Source organism: Pleurodeles waltl, chromosome 7 (genome assembly GCF_031143425.1).
Source record: "Pleurodeles waltl isolate 20211129_DDA chromosome 7, aPleWal1.hap1.20221129, whole genome shotgun sequence".
NCBI lineage: Eukaryota > Metazoa > Chordata > Amphibia > Caudata > Salamandridae > Pleurodeles > Pleurodeles waltl.
In genome coordinates this window covers 531,182,377-531,196,825 of record NC_090446.1, presented here as the reverse complement: position 1 = coordinate 531,196,825, position 14,449 = coordinate 531,182,377, and the positions used below count along the sequence as shown (strand labels likewise).

Genomic DNA, 14,449 nt, shown 5'->3' with positions numbered 1-14,449 from the left:
CCCCCTGACGTGCCTGTAGTTTTGCTATCTGATGCCCCTGCAGTGTTCTCTCCAATGGATTCGGGTCTCCTGTGTGGGCTTTGCCCATGTGTTTAGGCCCATTGGCCCACGAACAATGGCTGATACCCAATTTGGACCGGACAATTTACATATGTGTATATAGTTATAGATGTTTGATATATTTTTTTACTTAACCGTACAATATAATTCAAATTTCATGATCATTTTATTTAGTCTTTGCATTCTTCCGGGGGGTTTGGGGGTGTCACTCTGAGTTGTTGCTCTGCATTGATGTGTATGTAGTTGAGGGTGAGGGTGGGTGTGTCGCGTATGTGTGTCCCCGTAATTTTTTGCCTCCCCCCTCCCCTGTGTCGTAGGTGCAGTACTCACCGGTGTCTTCTGCGCCGGCGTTCGTGATCCTGGTAGAGGAGCAGGAAGACAATAGCTGGTAGGATGTGTAGTTCGGGTTCCATGCTGTCCAGATTCCTCGTGGAGTGTGTAGAGGTGAGCGTTTTCCGTTCGTAATGGCTGTTTCAGCCGTGTTTTTATCGGCGGGGCTACCGCCCCGGAAAAGGTGGCGGATTGGTGGGTTGTGATAGGGTGGGAGGTACATTGTCTCCCGTCTGTCTGTTGGTGGTGACCGCCGCGCTGTTTGTTTGTCCCGCCATGGCGGCCGGAGTGTTAAAGTGGCGGTCTCTGTTGGCGGTTTCCGCCAGGGTCAGAATTCAATTTTTTTGACCGCCTGCCTGTTGGCAGGTTGGCCGCCGCTTTAACTCCGACCTCCAGGGTTGGAATGACCCCCTGTGTCTGCCGAAAGAGTCTTGGCAGCAGTGTGCTGCGTGCAAGCTGACTCGACTTATGTTAAAATGTATGACTTTTAACTTGCACATTTTGACAGCTATTTTATTTTAAGCTTCATTGCCTCTAGTACTGTCACAGTGCAATTCCGGAAATCTATACTTTATTACGTTTTAAAACTTTTTTTTATTTTCCATTCAATTTGATGTTTACAGCAAGCGTAGACCAATAAGCTGTGACTTAATGCATAATTATCTTATTCAGATGCCGTGGTGTATAACAAGCAGTTTATAAACTTGTCAATTTAATATACATACAGAAAACAGATTTGAGAAGAACATAGCATTGACAATTGTTCATTCATATTACCACTTGCTATGCTAAATTCATAATAAGTACATGAAAAAAAATATCAAAAACATATTCTTGTTTATCAGTGACATGGTAACTATAGCCTTTGTAAGGAATGTAGATAATTAGTTGCTTGGGTGTTAGCTGTGTCGATCCACTCCGAATCGTTTTGGAATGTCTTAGAAAGAGTGGAGGCCCCCCTTCTTCTCTTTAAGTAAACCTAGTGAACTCAGCAAAGCAGGCAGGATGGAGCTGCTAACTGCTTTCTCAAACAAGCATTTGCACTGCAACAGGTCTCTCATTTCTCCGAGTTAGAGCTATTAGCAGTTGTAAACTCCCAACCAGACTTTTCTTGCCACATTAAACCTATTGGCAAAAGTGCAATTATCTACGTAACAGGCAAAAGTGCAATTAACTATGTAACAGGGTCGATGTCATGCAAAGCGTTTGACTTCTGCCAAGTGAGATCATGCTGCGAAAAAAGATAAAAAGTAATCCACAAACCGGACGGAAAACAGCGAGCCTCACATGTTTTCAGTACTTGGTCGCTGCGCTCGAGGAGGGCTAACCTCCGGAAAAGGCATGACGTATGCATGCCTTCCGCTAATGAAAGCAAGCAGATTTAGAAAGGCAAGCCCACAAACCAATAAAAGACACTGATGTGACATGGGCGGGGCTCGAGCCCTTTTCTAACTACTAATGCGTCTCGCAAGCGCATGCGACGCAGGCTTGACCCTAAAAATGGTGTTACATGTGGGTTGGGGCATTGGGCCTCCGGCAGTTAGCGCATGTCCGACTTCCCAAGGGGAGCCTGTGCAGGTGTGATTAAGAGCAGGAGGCTCCGGGCGGTGGGCTTGGTGAGCAGAAGAGAGTTGAAACTGCAGCTTTTCCTGCCTACAGTCATACCACCCAGAATGCGCCCAATCTCGGAAACTAAGCAGGGTCGGGCCTGGTTAGCACTTGGATGGGAGACCACCTGGGAATACCAGGTGCTGTAGGCATTTTGCCTCTCGCAGACACTAGGGGCCAGATGTATGAACAAACCCCTTTGCGAATCGCAAATAGCGATTTTTAAGAAATCGCTATTTCTGAGTTGCAATATGCAATGTAACATAATTGCGATTCGGAATTAGCGATTTCTTAAAATTTCTTAAAATTCGCTAATGCAATTTAAGAGGCCTAAATACTGAATCGCATACAATTCGCGATTCAGTATTTGGGCCTTGCTAATTTGCGATTCGGTATTTGAAAATCGCAAATTGCGAGAACGCACACCTGGCAGTGCCTGATGACATCACAAGCAGGAAGTGAGTCGTCCCAGGCAGTTTGCAGGTGCCACACCCAAAGGAGCAGTGAGAGAGACACAGCCCAGCCACAGGGAGCAAGTCTGTGAGCAAGGCAGGACCTCACATCAGTATGGACAACTCTGCAAATGGAAAGGAGAAGGGAGAGAGGAAGAGAAAACTGAAGTTCAGTGAGCAGGAACTGGAGGTGCTCACTGAGGAGGTGGTGAGGAGCCATGACCGGCTGTTCGGGAAGAGCTCACTCCAGGTCCCAGAGAGTGAGAAGCGCAAACTCTGGGTGGACATACAAACCAAAATCTGTGCTGTGGGGGTTGTGCAGCACTCAGTGGAGGAGATTAGAAAGAGGTGGTACGACCTGCGTTCCCGTGCCAAGGAGAGGGTGGACAGAAGACTACAGGAGGCAAGGAGCACAGGATTCGGACCATCCACCCAGACACCCTCCACCCCCATGGAAGACCTGGTGGAGTCGACACTCCTCCCAGAAGCTGTCAGTGGGGTCACTGACACAGACACATCCGGCACACCAAGCACCAGTAAAGATAAGTGCAATATTGAAATGTAACCCCATATGTGTATGTACAAAAGCCCCTTAGTAATTAGCAATTAGTGCAAAGAATTGTCCATTCCACATCTTAGAAGCGGCACAACAATGCCTTATGGGAGTGGTAGTCCACAACCCAAAGCTGAAAGTAGCACATAGAATGTAATTAAGTAGAGCGACACCCAGAAGAACACAACACCCACTACATAGTGATATGATGTAACTGTACATTTATTACCATTGTGTAACTGTTGGTGATACATACATAAATGACATGCTGCACATTGTTGTTGCAGATGGCCCAGGCCCAGCAGCATCAGCATGTGCCGTTGTGGGGGATGCTGAATCACAGCCTCCATCAGACTCCAACACCAGTGAGTCCGTGAATATTGCGCATATCAGACGCAGGGCAATGTTGAACCTCTACCAGAATTGAGCCAGGACTCAGATGACATGCGGGATGAAGGCCACACACCATCCCCAGGCGGCAGATCCACCGTAATGCAGGAGTCCCAGCCCCAGCATCATTCAACACCCCGCAGGAGGCCTCAGTATGCAGGCACACAGCACGTGGAAGCAGGAGAGGGCCCATCATTCTTCGGTGGCCTGGAATCCTCTATGCTTAAACTGCAGCGCCTGCAAAATAAGGAGATCACGGCAATGCATAGGCAGATGCAGGCACACAATGCCAACATGGGGGGGGCTGCATCGGCAGTTGGAGTGCCTTAATTCAAACATTTCCAAGCTGCATGAGGGACAGATCACAGCTGCCGAGAACACCAGGGAGCTGACCATTGCAGTGAAGGAACTCTGCATAGAGATAAGGCATGAGAGGGTCAGCCACCGCAGGCATGAGAGGGGATTTATGGGGATGTTTAGTGGATTATGTAGATCTGTCAATCGCCTTGCAACATCTACGGCCCTCATATCGCGGCGTGCAGGGCCACACAGGTGGAGGCAGCGCACAGCAGTCGGGATGTAGCCCAGGGACTGGTCCAGATAACAAATGTTCTGGACACTATGCTGGGTAACTGCTCTGCTACACCCAGTGAACTTGGACTAGGGGAGACTGAGGACTCATCTAGCCTCAGCAGCCTTGCAGTGTCCACGACAGATCCTAGGCATCGCAGTGCCAGGCACAGCACTGCCACTGAGGTAGATACCAGAGGTGCCGCCGAGGCTGCTGTGCACTCTAGTGGCTTGCGTAGCCGTAAAAAGTGACTTTGATGGCCACAGGGGACTGTCTGCATATTTTCTTTTATAGTGAACTATGAATACAATAGTGAGACACTGTTAATGGTTGTTTTATGACACATGTTTATTTTTTTTTTTGCTAGTGTCACTTATGTTACCTGACGTTAAGGTAATAAAGGTACTAACTACCAGAACACATGTCAATGAAGTTGTGTTGTTATTACTTACATCTGAAATGGTTGTGCGTGATGTCAGCATGCCTTTGCCTGCCCTCTGCTGCACTGGTCCTGTCTGCTGGCTGTAGGGGGGGTATGGGATCATCATCCTCATCTGATTCTGGATCAGATATTTCCACAGGTATGCCCCTGGTGGTAGCTATATTGTGCAGGATCACACATGTGGCCACTGTTCTACAGGTCGTGTCCGGGCTGTACTGTAGTGCCCCTCCGCTTTCGTGGATGCACCGGAAGCGACTCTTCAGCAGGCCAATGGTGCGCTCCCGCTCCACCACATTGCGGGTTGCCCTGTGTGCTGAATTGTATCTCCGTTCTGCTGGTGTTGTAGGATTGAGGTAGGGCGTCATCATGTAGGTGGGCACTGTGTAGGCACTGTCTCCTGGAAGGAACAGAGGATATAATGAGTAAGTGAGCCATCTGATGTCACAACAGCATCAATGCACCAGTGTACAGAGGGACAATACCTAGTAGATATCCTTCACCAAACTCCCCAGCTAGCAGTCTTGTGTGAATCCCGCTGTGGCGAAAGATGTACGAATCATGTGTGCTCCCTGGGTACCTGGCCACAAGATCAGTTATGATGTAGGAGGCATTGAATATCACCTGTATATTAATGGAATGTTGGTATTTACGATTGAGGTACACATACTCTGTGGCCAATGGTGGACAGATTGCAACACGTGTCCCATCTATGGCACCTAGGACGTGGGGGAACTGTGCTATCTAGTAGAAATACATTTTTGTCTGCTGTATTTCCTGTGGGGTGTGGGGGAATCTGATGTACTGGTGTATCCTACTCAGCATGGTGTTGATAAATGCATTGAAAAATCTAGAGACGGCACTCTGTGATACTCCTCCAGCTGCTGCTATGACCCCTTGATAGCTCCCTGAGGCAAGTAGGTGGAGGGAGCATAATACCTGCACCTGGGTGGGTATGCTATTCGACCTATGTGTTGTGCGCTGCAGTATGGGTTGTAGCTCAGCTATCAGGTCAAGTATCATGGTTGAGTTCAACCTGTACTTATCATATATCTCTTCCTCAGTGTAGTCAAAAAGGGTAATGCGTACTCTGAAAATGCGCCCCTGTCTCCTCCTCCCTCTCCTTAAACCTGCCAAGATCCTCATTCTCCTCGCCATGACGTAGAGTGCAGCCATTGTGGAAAAGAGTCTGAGGCATTTTGGGCCTCTTTATATAGGCTGCACCTTGTTACCAACTGGTTTTACTCCGTGGTAATTTGCATGTGCAAAAGGCCATTCTGCGAAAATTTGCAATTTCCAAATTTTTGATGCATCGAATTGCGACTTTGTTTTGCGTGTCGCATTTTGCGTCTTGCAATTTCTGACGTGAAATACCTAATCGGTATTTGCGAGTCGCTATTCTGACTTGCAATTTGCGAGATGCTAATTACGATTCGGTATTTCATGTTGCAAATTGCAAGACGCAAAATGCGACACGCAAAACCATGTTGCTTCATAAAAAAATCACAATTTTTGCGATTCCTTGTTTTTGGCCTGCGAATGCCTTTCATGCATCGCAGACCACGTTTTTGCATTCGCAAACTGCCAAATTCTGTGATTCGCACCGTTTGCAAATGCAAAATGGTTTGATACATCTGGCCCTAGGTGCTGCACATCTTAGCTCAATTACACAGCTTCCTCGCTAATTTCATTTTCCACTTTTTATTTCCTGCACTCTTTTTTTTCCTGTCTTAAAAAAATAAATAAAAAAAGTACAGCAATAACACTAAAATACACACTTTCCAAAGGAAAACTTACAATTATTCTGCACTTTACACTCGGCCCAAGCTGAAGAAAACATTTGCTCCACGATGGGCAAAGGGATCCCTAGCCAAGGCTTTGCTTTCTTGCGGTAAGCATATGCATGAGGTCTTAAGACCAGATCTCACTTCTTGTGATGTCATTTCCTGTCAGATCATGGGTTGTGATGCCACTACCTGTGATTCCAGGTGCAATTTCACACGCTGTGGTGTCATGTGCTGTGATGTCACTTGCATAGTGTCTAACTTGGTCAGTCCCCTCACTTATTTTCTTTAAAACTTGTGCCATGAATAAGCCTTAGCCTCCAAGAAATAGTGCTTGAGCCCACCAAATATCAGCACAGCGTGTTGGAAATGTGATAAAAGGACAATGATGTATTCGGTGTGGAAGAATGAAACGAGTTGCAGACACTAGTGTAACAGAGTCCAAACACAGAGCATTCCGGAAACAGGGAATAAAAAGAGGAAAGGTGCGTACAATTTGAGTTGTTGTAAAAACATTCCAAAGCATTTTCTGGCATTTCATGGCACTGTAACAGGTGTCATTAACTCAAAAATCCATTTATCGACCACGGAAAGAATGGGTGAGCAGGGCGTGTGCAGAATAAAACCTGTTCAACATAGGAAAACATCCCAACAGAAAGCACATTACTCACTGTTGCGTCCTAAGCATTAAACTACAGACCTCTGTCTCTTTCAGTTTCACTTGTATTGTAAGAAGGGGCATTATTTTGCATGTTGTTTGAGAAAGGATTCCATGATGAAAGATCTGATTTTCCCAACAACTCCTAAATACTTTCTGTGGGACCCTGGTTTGACAACAGTAAAGAAAAGACTGGCCAAACTCTGCCTGTAAGGCATGGCGAATATGTTGCAGGTGACACTTGCAGAGTGACAGAGCCTCTCCATTTAGTGAAAAAAGTGCAAGAAGAGGTAAGCCATTGGCTTGCCTTCCCGTTTATTTCTGGATTTGTTAAGGTAGTGTAAAAGAGCTATTTCTCCCGGCCAGAGTGAATGGAGGTGTTGCCACTCAGTGGGATAACGAAGAGAGAACTCCTGCAAGCAGCAACTAATCGTCCATGGGAGGGGAGAATGAATGCTGCTGTTCAGAAGCAGCGTCTCCCCTGGTGACTCCTCCTTGCCATGCCCTAAGGAGGGGTCCAAGGAGGCACAACACATGCTGTGTCAGGTCAGGGTTGTCCATTGTAATTGAGTGTGTGAGAGGGGCCATCTGATAGTCGTGCTAGGTTGGGGAGGGGCTGCTGCAGCATGTGAAGATGAGAGAATCGGATGTAACCCAGAGCATTTTAAATAGAGGAGTTAACGAGAATTTTCAATGCAACGGGTCACGCATTTGCTCGAGTTAGAGCTATTACCGTTATAAACTCCTAACTGGACTTTTCTTGCCACACAAATGAAAAGAAAAAAAACACAGCGCGATCGCGCTGGGGTTTATATAGCGCGATCGCCCTGCGTTTTTTTCCATTTGTGTGGCAAGAAAAGTCCGGTTAGGAGTTTACAAAGCTGGGGTTGGGGTGGGGGTGTCATGGCAAAGGGAGATTAATTGAACTGGAAGATGCGCTGTTCACAAAGGGTGAAGCCAAAACTGAACACAAGCAGCTGAGATCAGCGATGGGCGCCGAATGAGCAGGAAACAATAAAAAAATGACAAGCATTTGGAATGCAATGCTCTGGTGTTTGCTCAAGTTAGCGCTCCTAGTGTTGTAAATTACTGAGTGGACTTTTCTTGCCACACAGACTGAAAATAAAGAGAGCAAGGGCGAGCTGGCCCTGGAAAAGCCCCCCTCTGCTGTTGGTTTATGTTTACATAGGGAGCTGGTGGGGAGGAGGGACTAAACAAGCACCCGCACTGTTGAGGTGAAACAGGCAAATGCCCCAAAAAAGTCCCTTACAGAAGAGATAAACAGGACATAGCACAATTACACAGTACTTTGTGCTGCTTCCAAAGTGAAAAAAGGCAGGACAAAGAGGCAGAACTGACCACTAGCAAGCAAGGATTTTTGAAGGACACTGCAACTAACAAATCAAAACGCTGGAACTCACTCTATTGTATACTTTAGTATACAGCAGGCCGAACACTAACGCTCAACCTAAAAAAGGAATTCGTAAAATGTATTACCTATAACTTGTGCCATTAAGAGTTTAGGCAAGGAACAGGAAAAAAGTACTTTCGGTACTTCCGAGATGCAGAACCATCCCAATACATGGTGTATATGACAACTGAATGTTGCAAAATGCAGAAGACGTGAAAACTAAGCAGGGTCTACTTCTTTTGTAGTCATACCTCTAACTTGTGCCATTAAGAGTTTAGGCAAGGAACAGGAAAAAAGTACTTTCGGTACTTCCGAGATGCAGAAGCATCCCAATACATGGTGTATCTGACAACTCAATGTTGCAAAATGCAGAAGACATGAAAACTAAGCAGGTTCTATTTCTTTTGTAGTCATACATAATGTGCTACCAGAGATACAGTTCCTCTGCATTTAACTACCACCTAACAACAGGACTTGAACCCTTTGTATTCAAGAATTGGATTTCATTGCATTGCCTGTGGGAAGATCATATCAGTGGCCGAGCAGAGTACACATCTATTGGTTTAAAAATAGAAAATAATAACGTTGTTTGTCATGCCTGTCTCTAAATGTGCAAGTATGGTGCAATATTTTAAGGGGGAAATAAGGTATTCTATAGGGTTACATGGTACAGCATGCAGACATACTCTACTGCATTCCGTCAAAGTCTGAGGGAACAAAATTCCATATCTACTAAGCCGCAAAGCTCTTTTTCTATACCCCCAGCAATGGTGTGCTTTCTACTGCTGAACAACAAAGGGGACCTTTCAATATAAAAACTATGCTGTGACACTTTTCCAACTTTGTATGTGTACAATGGAATGCAGCACATCAGGAAAGTTGAAAAAAATTGTTTCCTTGTCATAATTGCCTTGAAGAGGTGTAATGTTTTGGTTCAAATCCCTGTGTATACATGTTAGAATGTAAGGATTTGCAACAAAACCTAAGAATCAAAATTTCCATTGAAAAGTAAATCCCAGCACAACACTTTGCATTGGGTTACTTTTGCACATAACCTAACACAGAAACAAGTAAGCACCATGTGTACCTTTATATTTCTTCTCTGTTCTATAGCTTGGGGACCTAATCGGGCTGCACAGCTTTACACAGACAGACCCTTTACAATGTACAGCAAATGTATCTGGGTGCTGTTTAGCATACGTTTTGTATTTAATCATTTCTTATGAAGTACAAAATAGGCTTCTCAAATAAACTATAAAGGTTTGACCACTTTCTATGTTTAATGTTATAGGAATGGACCTTTTGGTGTCTTTTGGTAGTATTATACACAAAGCAAAAGGTAAGGGCATATATAGCGAATGACCCAGTAGACATATGAACTATCCAACCATGATCTCATGATAGTCACAATGTGAGAGGAATTAGTCCCCTGACAATATCACCTTTCAAAAGCAGTAAGACCTGCTCCTGCTGTCACCTGTGCATATTGTTACGATATATGATACTTATCGTTTCTAGCTAAAGTGCATTGTCTCTTTAACAACAAGCTACTGACTTTTTTCTCGTCCATCAGTTGTAGACCAGCTGATAGCAACCTCTTTGTAGGCATCTCACAAGTATTTTGTCTTGTACTTTGTCGTTCTTTCATTGTCAAACATGTTAAAAGAAATAATTCAACAAATACCAATTTTACGAGTATACGTTTGAAAACACTAATTTCAGTACTTATAAAATAAAGATGTATTGGTTATAGATGACATTACATTGTGACACTGTTACAATTTCTGGCTGTATATTAAGAGATGTAAATCGGCATAGAATAATTTGTTTTTACATATTTTTTAACATATATCATTATTCATCAGATGGTAAAGAATTATTTTATATGCAACATTTCTGAAAATATCACATACTTTTCAAAACAACATTGGTTAGTAACACAATATTCACTTTAAGGTTAAAACAACTGAGTAAAATGTTTTTTTTGTTCTCGGTGAGTGCCATTTTACCATGTGTACTTTTTTACCACTTGCAACTAGGTGCAGGTCTTTAGCACGCTGAATATTTTAAATACATGTTTTTCTTAATAGAACAATGGGGGGCATCCTTGGTATTAAAAAACAACAAAAACTACATGTTAATATATCAACTGTAAAGAGCAGGTATTATAGTTTGCTATGTGATAGATGTAATTTTCAGTAAAACTGTACTAAATGTATACTTAAAGAAAAGGGAATAAGCCCTAAAGATACAAAGATACTCCTCCAAACTAGTACTAAAAAGAATTGTTAATGTAGCTCTAAATGAAATAAAATTGCAAGTCTATACTGATCGTCACCCTTCTGGGGCAGAATGATGACATATATTCAGCAAATGAACAAATGCTATATCTTTGAAACTGGCTCTATCATACTAACATTTCCTTTCATCTTTATTTTTGCCCTTACAATGAACCATAAATCCATAATGACATAATAAAATACAAAAGAGTTTCATTCAATAAAAAGAACAGCATACAAAGCAAATTACGTCACTATGGAGCCTCAGTAATTCAACAGCACACATAAAATGGAGCAGCCATAAGTAGTATCAAGTGCCCAAAAGAAATTAAAAACACGTTGGCATTAATAGGTTAAAACAGGACTATCCTGGTGTAACTATTATAAAACCTGCAAAAAAAGACAAAGTTCATCCGATACCAGAGCTGGCCCCCATGGCCGTGGCCTCAGACCGCTTGCTTACAATGTCAGACAAGTGGTCCATTATGGACAAGAGACTCGTGGTCAGGGCAGATTTCAAAGCTTCAATCAGGTCATTAGTCTGGTTGGTACACCCGGAGGCCAGGACTGAATTGTTTGAAGTGCAGTTGGGATTTCCAGGAGGCACAGGCTAGTGGGCGGCCATAAAGCTGTAGGTCTGGGCTGCTTGCCGTTCCATTTGCGATTCGCCGCTGAGGAAAGGGGAGCCTGGCAGCATTAAGGACAACCGAGGTAGGAGACGAAGTAGAGCGCTAGCGTGGGACAGATGATGCCTTGGATTAAGCGTACCATCGCCCTCTTGTCTTCCACGTGATGAATCCCCTGTGGTGGCCGTCTGGGATCTGGGAATAGCAGGTAAGGACAGGTCAGGGTTGTTGGAGGCAAGGGACACTCTCCTCTCAGTGAATTGTATCTCCTTGTCTATAACACTCACTCCACAGAAAATAAAATCATACATGTTGGAGTTTCTTGCTGTGGCGAGGTTAAAAGCGCCCAATTTACGGTTCCCCATAGTCACCAGAGTCCACAGTCAAACTACCAATCAGGAGAAGAAGTGAAATGGCTGCCACAGACCTCAGAAAGAAAACAAGCATTTACAATGCAATAGGTCTCGCATTTGCTTGAGTTAGAGCTATTAGCTTTGTACATGCATAACTGGACTTTTCTCAACACAGACATTTTTCAACCCTGCTGCATAATTTGGTCCTCTCTCCTAGATAACTACAGTGGCACGGCATTATACCTAGTAATAGGGTGGAAAACAGAGAAGCCTCTCGCTACAGCGCTTTGAAACTGGTATGAAACACTACATGAAAATAGAATAGTATTATTAATAATAATACTGATAATAATAATAATTCTAATAATAATTGTTGTTTTTATTAGTAGTAGTGTAAGTGTTCCTATTATGAACTTTGCTTTTGCTGATATTGGCTATGTTGTCCAGGTCGCATCAGAGAATAAACAGGTCCCATGTCATAAGACTGCTTTCAATTGCAAACTAATTCAAGATTGCCCAACCTAGCATGGACGTCTATCAATCACTCAGTGTGACGCCTTCGCTGAGCGAGGCAGAAGGTTTGACAATTGCTTTTATTAATAGTTTTGTGTTGGTGTCTGCAGCGCTAACAGCTGATATTTACAGACATTAGAAGTGTGAAGACCAACGTTCATTTCTTGCCTAAGGTTATATTTTCAAATTAACGCAGCTCTCCGAAGCCTCTTGGCGTTCTTTGGGGCCTGCATCCTTCCTGCAGAGCCTGGAATGACCCCAATGTCTGCAGGGCACACCGATGCCCACCCACACTCGGGTACGATGAAGTCGCCCATATCTACAATTAATTCATGGTTCTTTACTTTGTCTCAGACAGCAGATGTTGGCCTAGTGAAAGTGTATTTTTTAAAACTACACGCAGAATGCAATTTGTTTCCTCATTGATTCATTCAAATAGTATGATGAAAGAGATGATGTGGCGGCGTGACACATAGTACATTTGCTGCTGCGTGGAGGGGGACAAAAGGTCGGGGATCCACCGAGTCTGTTAACTGCCCCCATATCATTAGATGTGTTGAGATAGTCTACTGTTTTACGTCTATCTTGTAATATTATCCGCATTAATAAAACACATGGCTGTTTATGTAACTCAATTCAAAGTACTATTTAAAGGCGTAGAACGGTAGTTTCATGGGCGTCTCCGCTGCATTACGAATGTCTGCATAAATGTGCAATGAACAGAGCATGAATGTGCGCTGCATGCAATGCTACACCGGGGTCATTCTAGACACAAATATTCAACACTGTCCGTGCTGCTCGTTGTCTGGCGTTACTCCTGATATGCTATTACGTATGGGATGAAGTAACCTATGCTGTACCTTAAAGGATAGTGCACATCACTGAGCATTTCTGTGACCATATAGAACTAGAGAGGGCTAAACACCGGAGAAGGCATAATGTATGCATGCCTTTCACTAACTAATGCACATGCATACGTCAAAAGGCAGTGTAGACGATTTTTGAATGGGTTTCCTTTAATAGTAAATACGTTCCAGGACTGGCAGCTAGGCACAAGAAAGTAGCAGCGTTTTACGACTCCTCATTCTGCGATTGCCAGATGATTACTTTCAACCTGGACTTCCCGTGATGTGACATAAGTTCATTTGCCGAGATATAGACTTGTTCCTTTGTAAATCACGCAAATAAATTTGTGCTTTCAGCCCGTCCACACTGGCAGGGCAAATTCAAGGCAGGAACCAACCGAGGCCACGCCTCTTTCAAAGAAACTCTATTTGACCCATGAGTGGCTTCCGTACACTGTTTGTGTTCTTTCTGCTGCAGCGTTGCACAAAGGGCAATCACATTTTCATTATTTTAAATAGTTTCTAAGCACATGCACCTCCCATACCATGCTAAACACGCTCGTGGAGGTAAACCAAAGTAAGCATTACACATACCTAGTGAGAGAGGAAAATAAGGTCTTGCAGGGCCATTAGCTTGTCCCTTTTAGTAATTAACATCAATAAAAACAACCTGTGTTTATTGTTATGCAAAATAGGAAGTGTGTGTCAGCCTGAAAATGGCCTGCTGCCAAACAATGGAGCAGGAGATTTCAATCAACTGGTGCTTAAACTGTATGGATTCCAAGGTCACTGGTTACTTCTGAGATGTCGAATTTCATGCTTTCTGTGCATTTTCAGTACAAGATGGGATGTTTTTCATAAAACCCATTTGAGTAGAAGAAAGGAAAACTTTCCTAGCTTATGAAAGGCACTTCAGCGGAGCAGGAGCAGGTCAGATCATGTTTAGATGCAAAAGAACATTGTATATTCCTAACTGGACTTTTCATGCCACATAAATAGAAAGGAAACAAGCATTTGAAATGCAATAGTCTGGTGTTTGCTGGAGTTAAACCTCAGAGCAGCACTGATCATCGAAGGGTCGGAATGTGCTGCTCCCTCAGTCCAGCCCTCCTCCCTGTGATTCTGCTGGGCCTCTTAAATGGTGACATGCTGCGAATGGGCTTTGGGAGAGACCAGCTGTCTCATGTTTCTCGGGTCCATTTGCCAGAGGCGTATCCAGCCGAGGATTTGTTTTTGAAATCCGGGACATGATTCAGCTAATAAAAGCAGGAAGACATGTCCCCGGATGCCAAACAAAAACAAGCATTTGAACTGCAATGGGTTTTGTGTTCGCTTGAGTTAGAGCTATTAGTGTTTTCCTGCCACACAGACTGAAAATAAAAAGTAAAACAGTTGACATAAGCGGCCGATTCAAAGTGACGCCGTGAGCTCACAGAGACAGACAAAAGGAACAAGCATTTGAAATGCAAGAACAGAAAATGCGAGGGAGATTAAGGAATGGAGCAAACAAAGTCACACATGACTGCAGATGAAAATCAGTAATAGACTAGAGCCCTGTAAACAGAAATAGCCTGGAG

General features: G+C 43.8%; 1 pseudogene; it reads left to right on the top strand.

Moving 5' to 3' along the window:
- The first annotated feature begins 2,041 nt into the window (after nt 1-2,041).
- On the top strand, nt 2,042-2,150 carry LOC138247527 (5S ribosomal RNA; annotated as a pseudogene).
- Nucleotides 2,151-14,449: the final 12,299 nt, after the last annotated feature.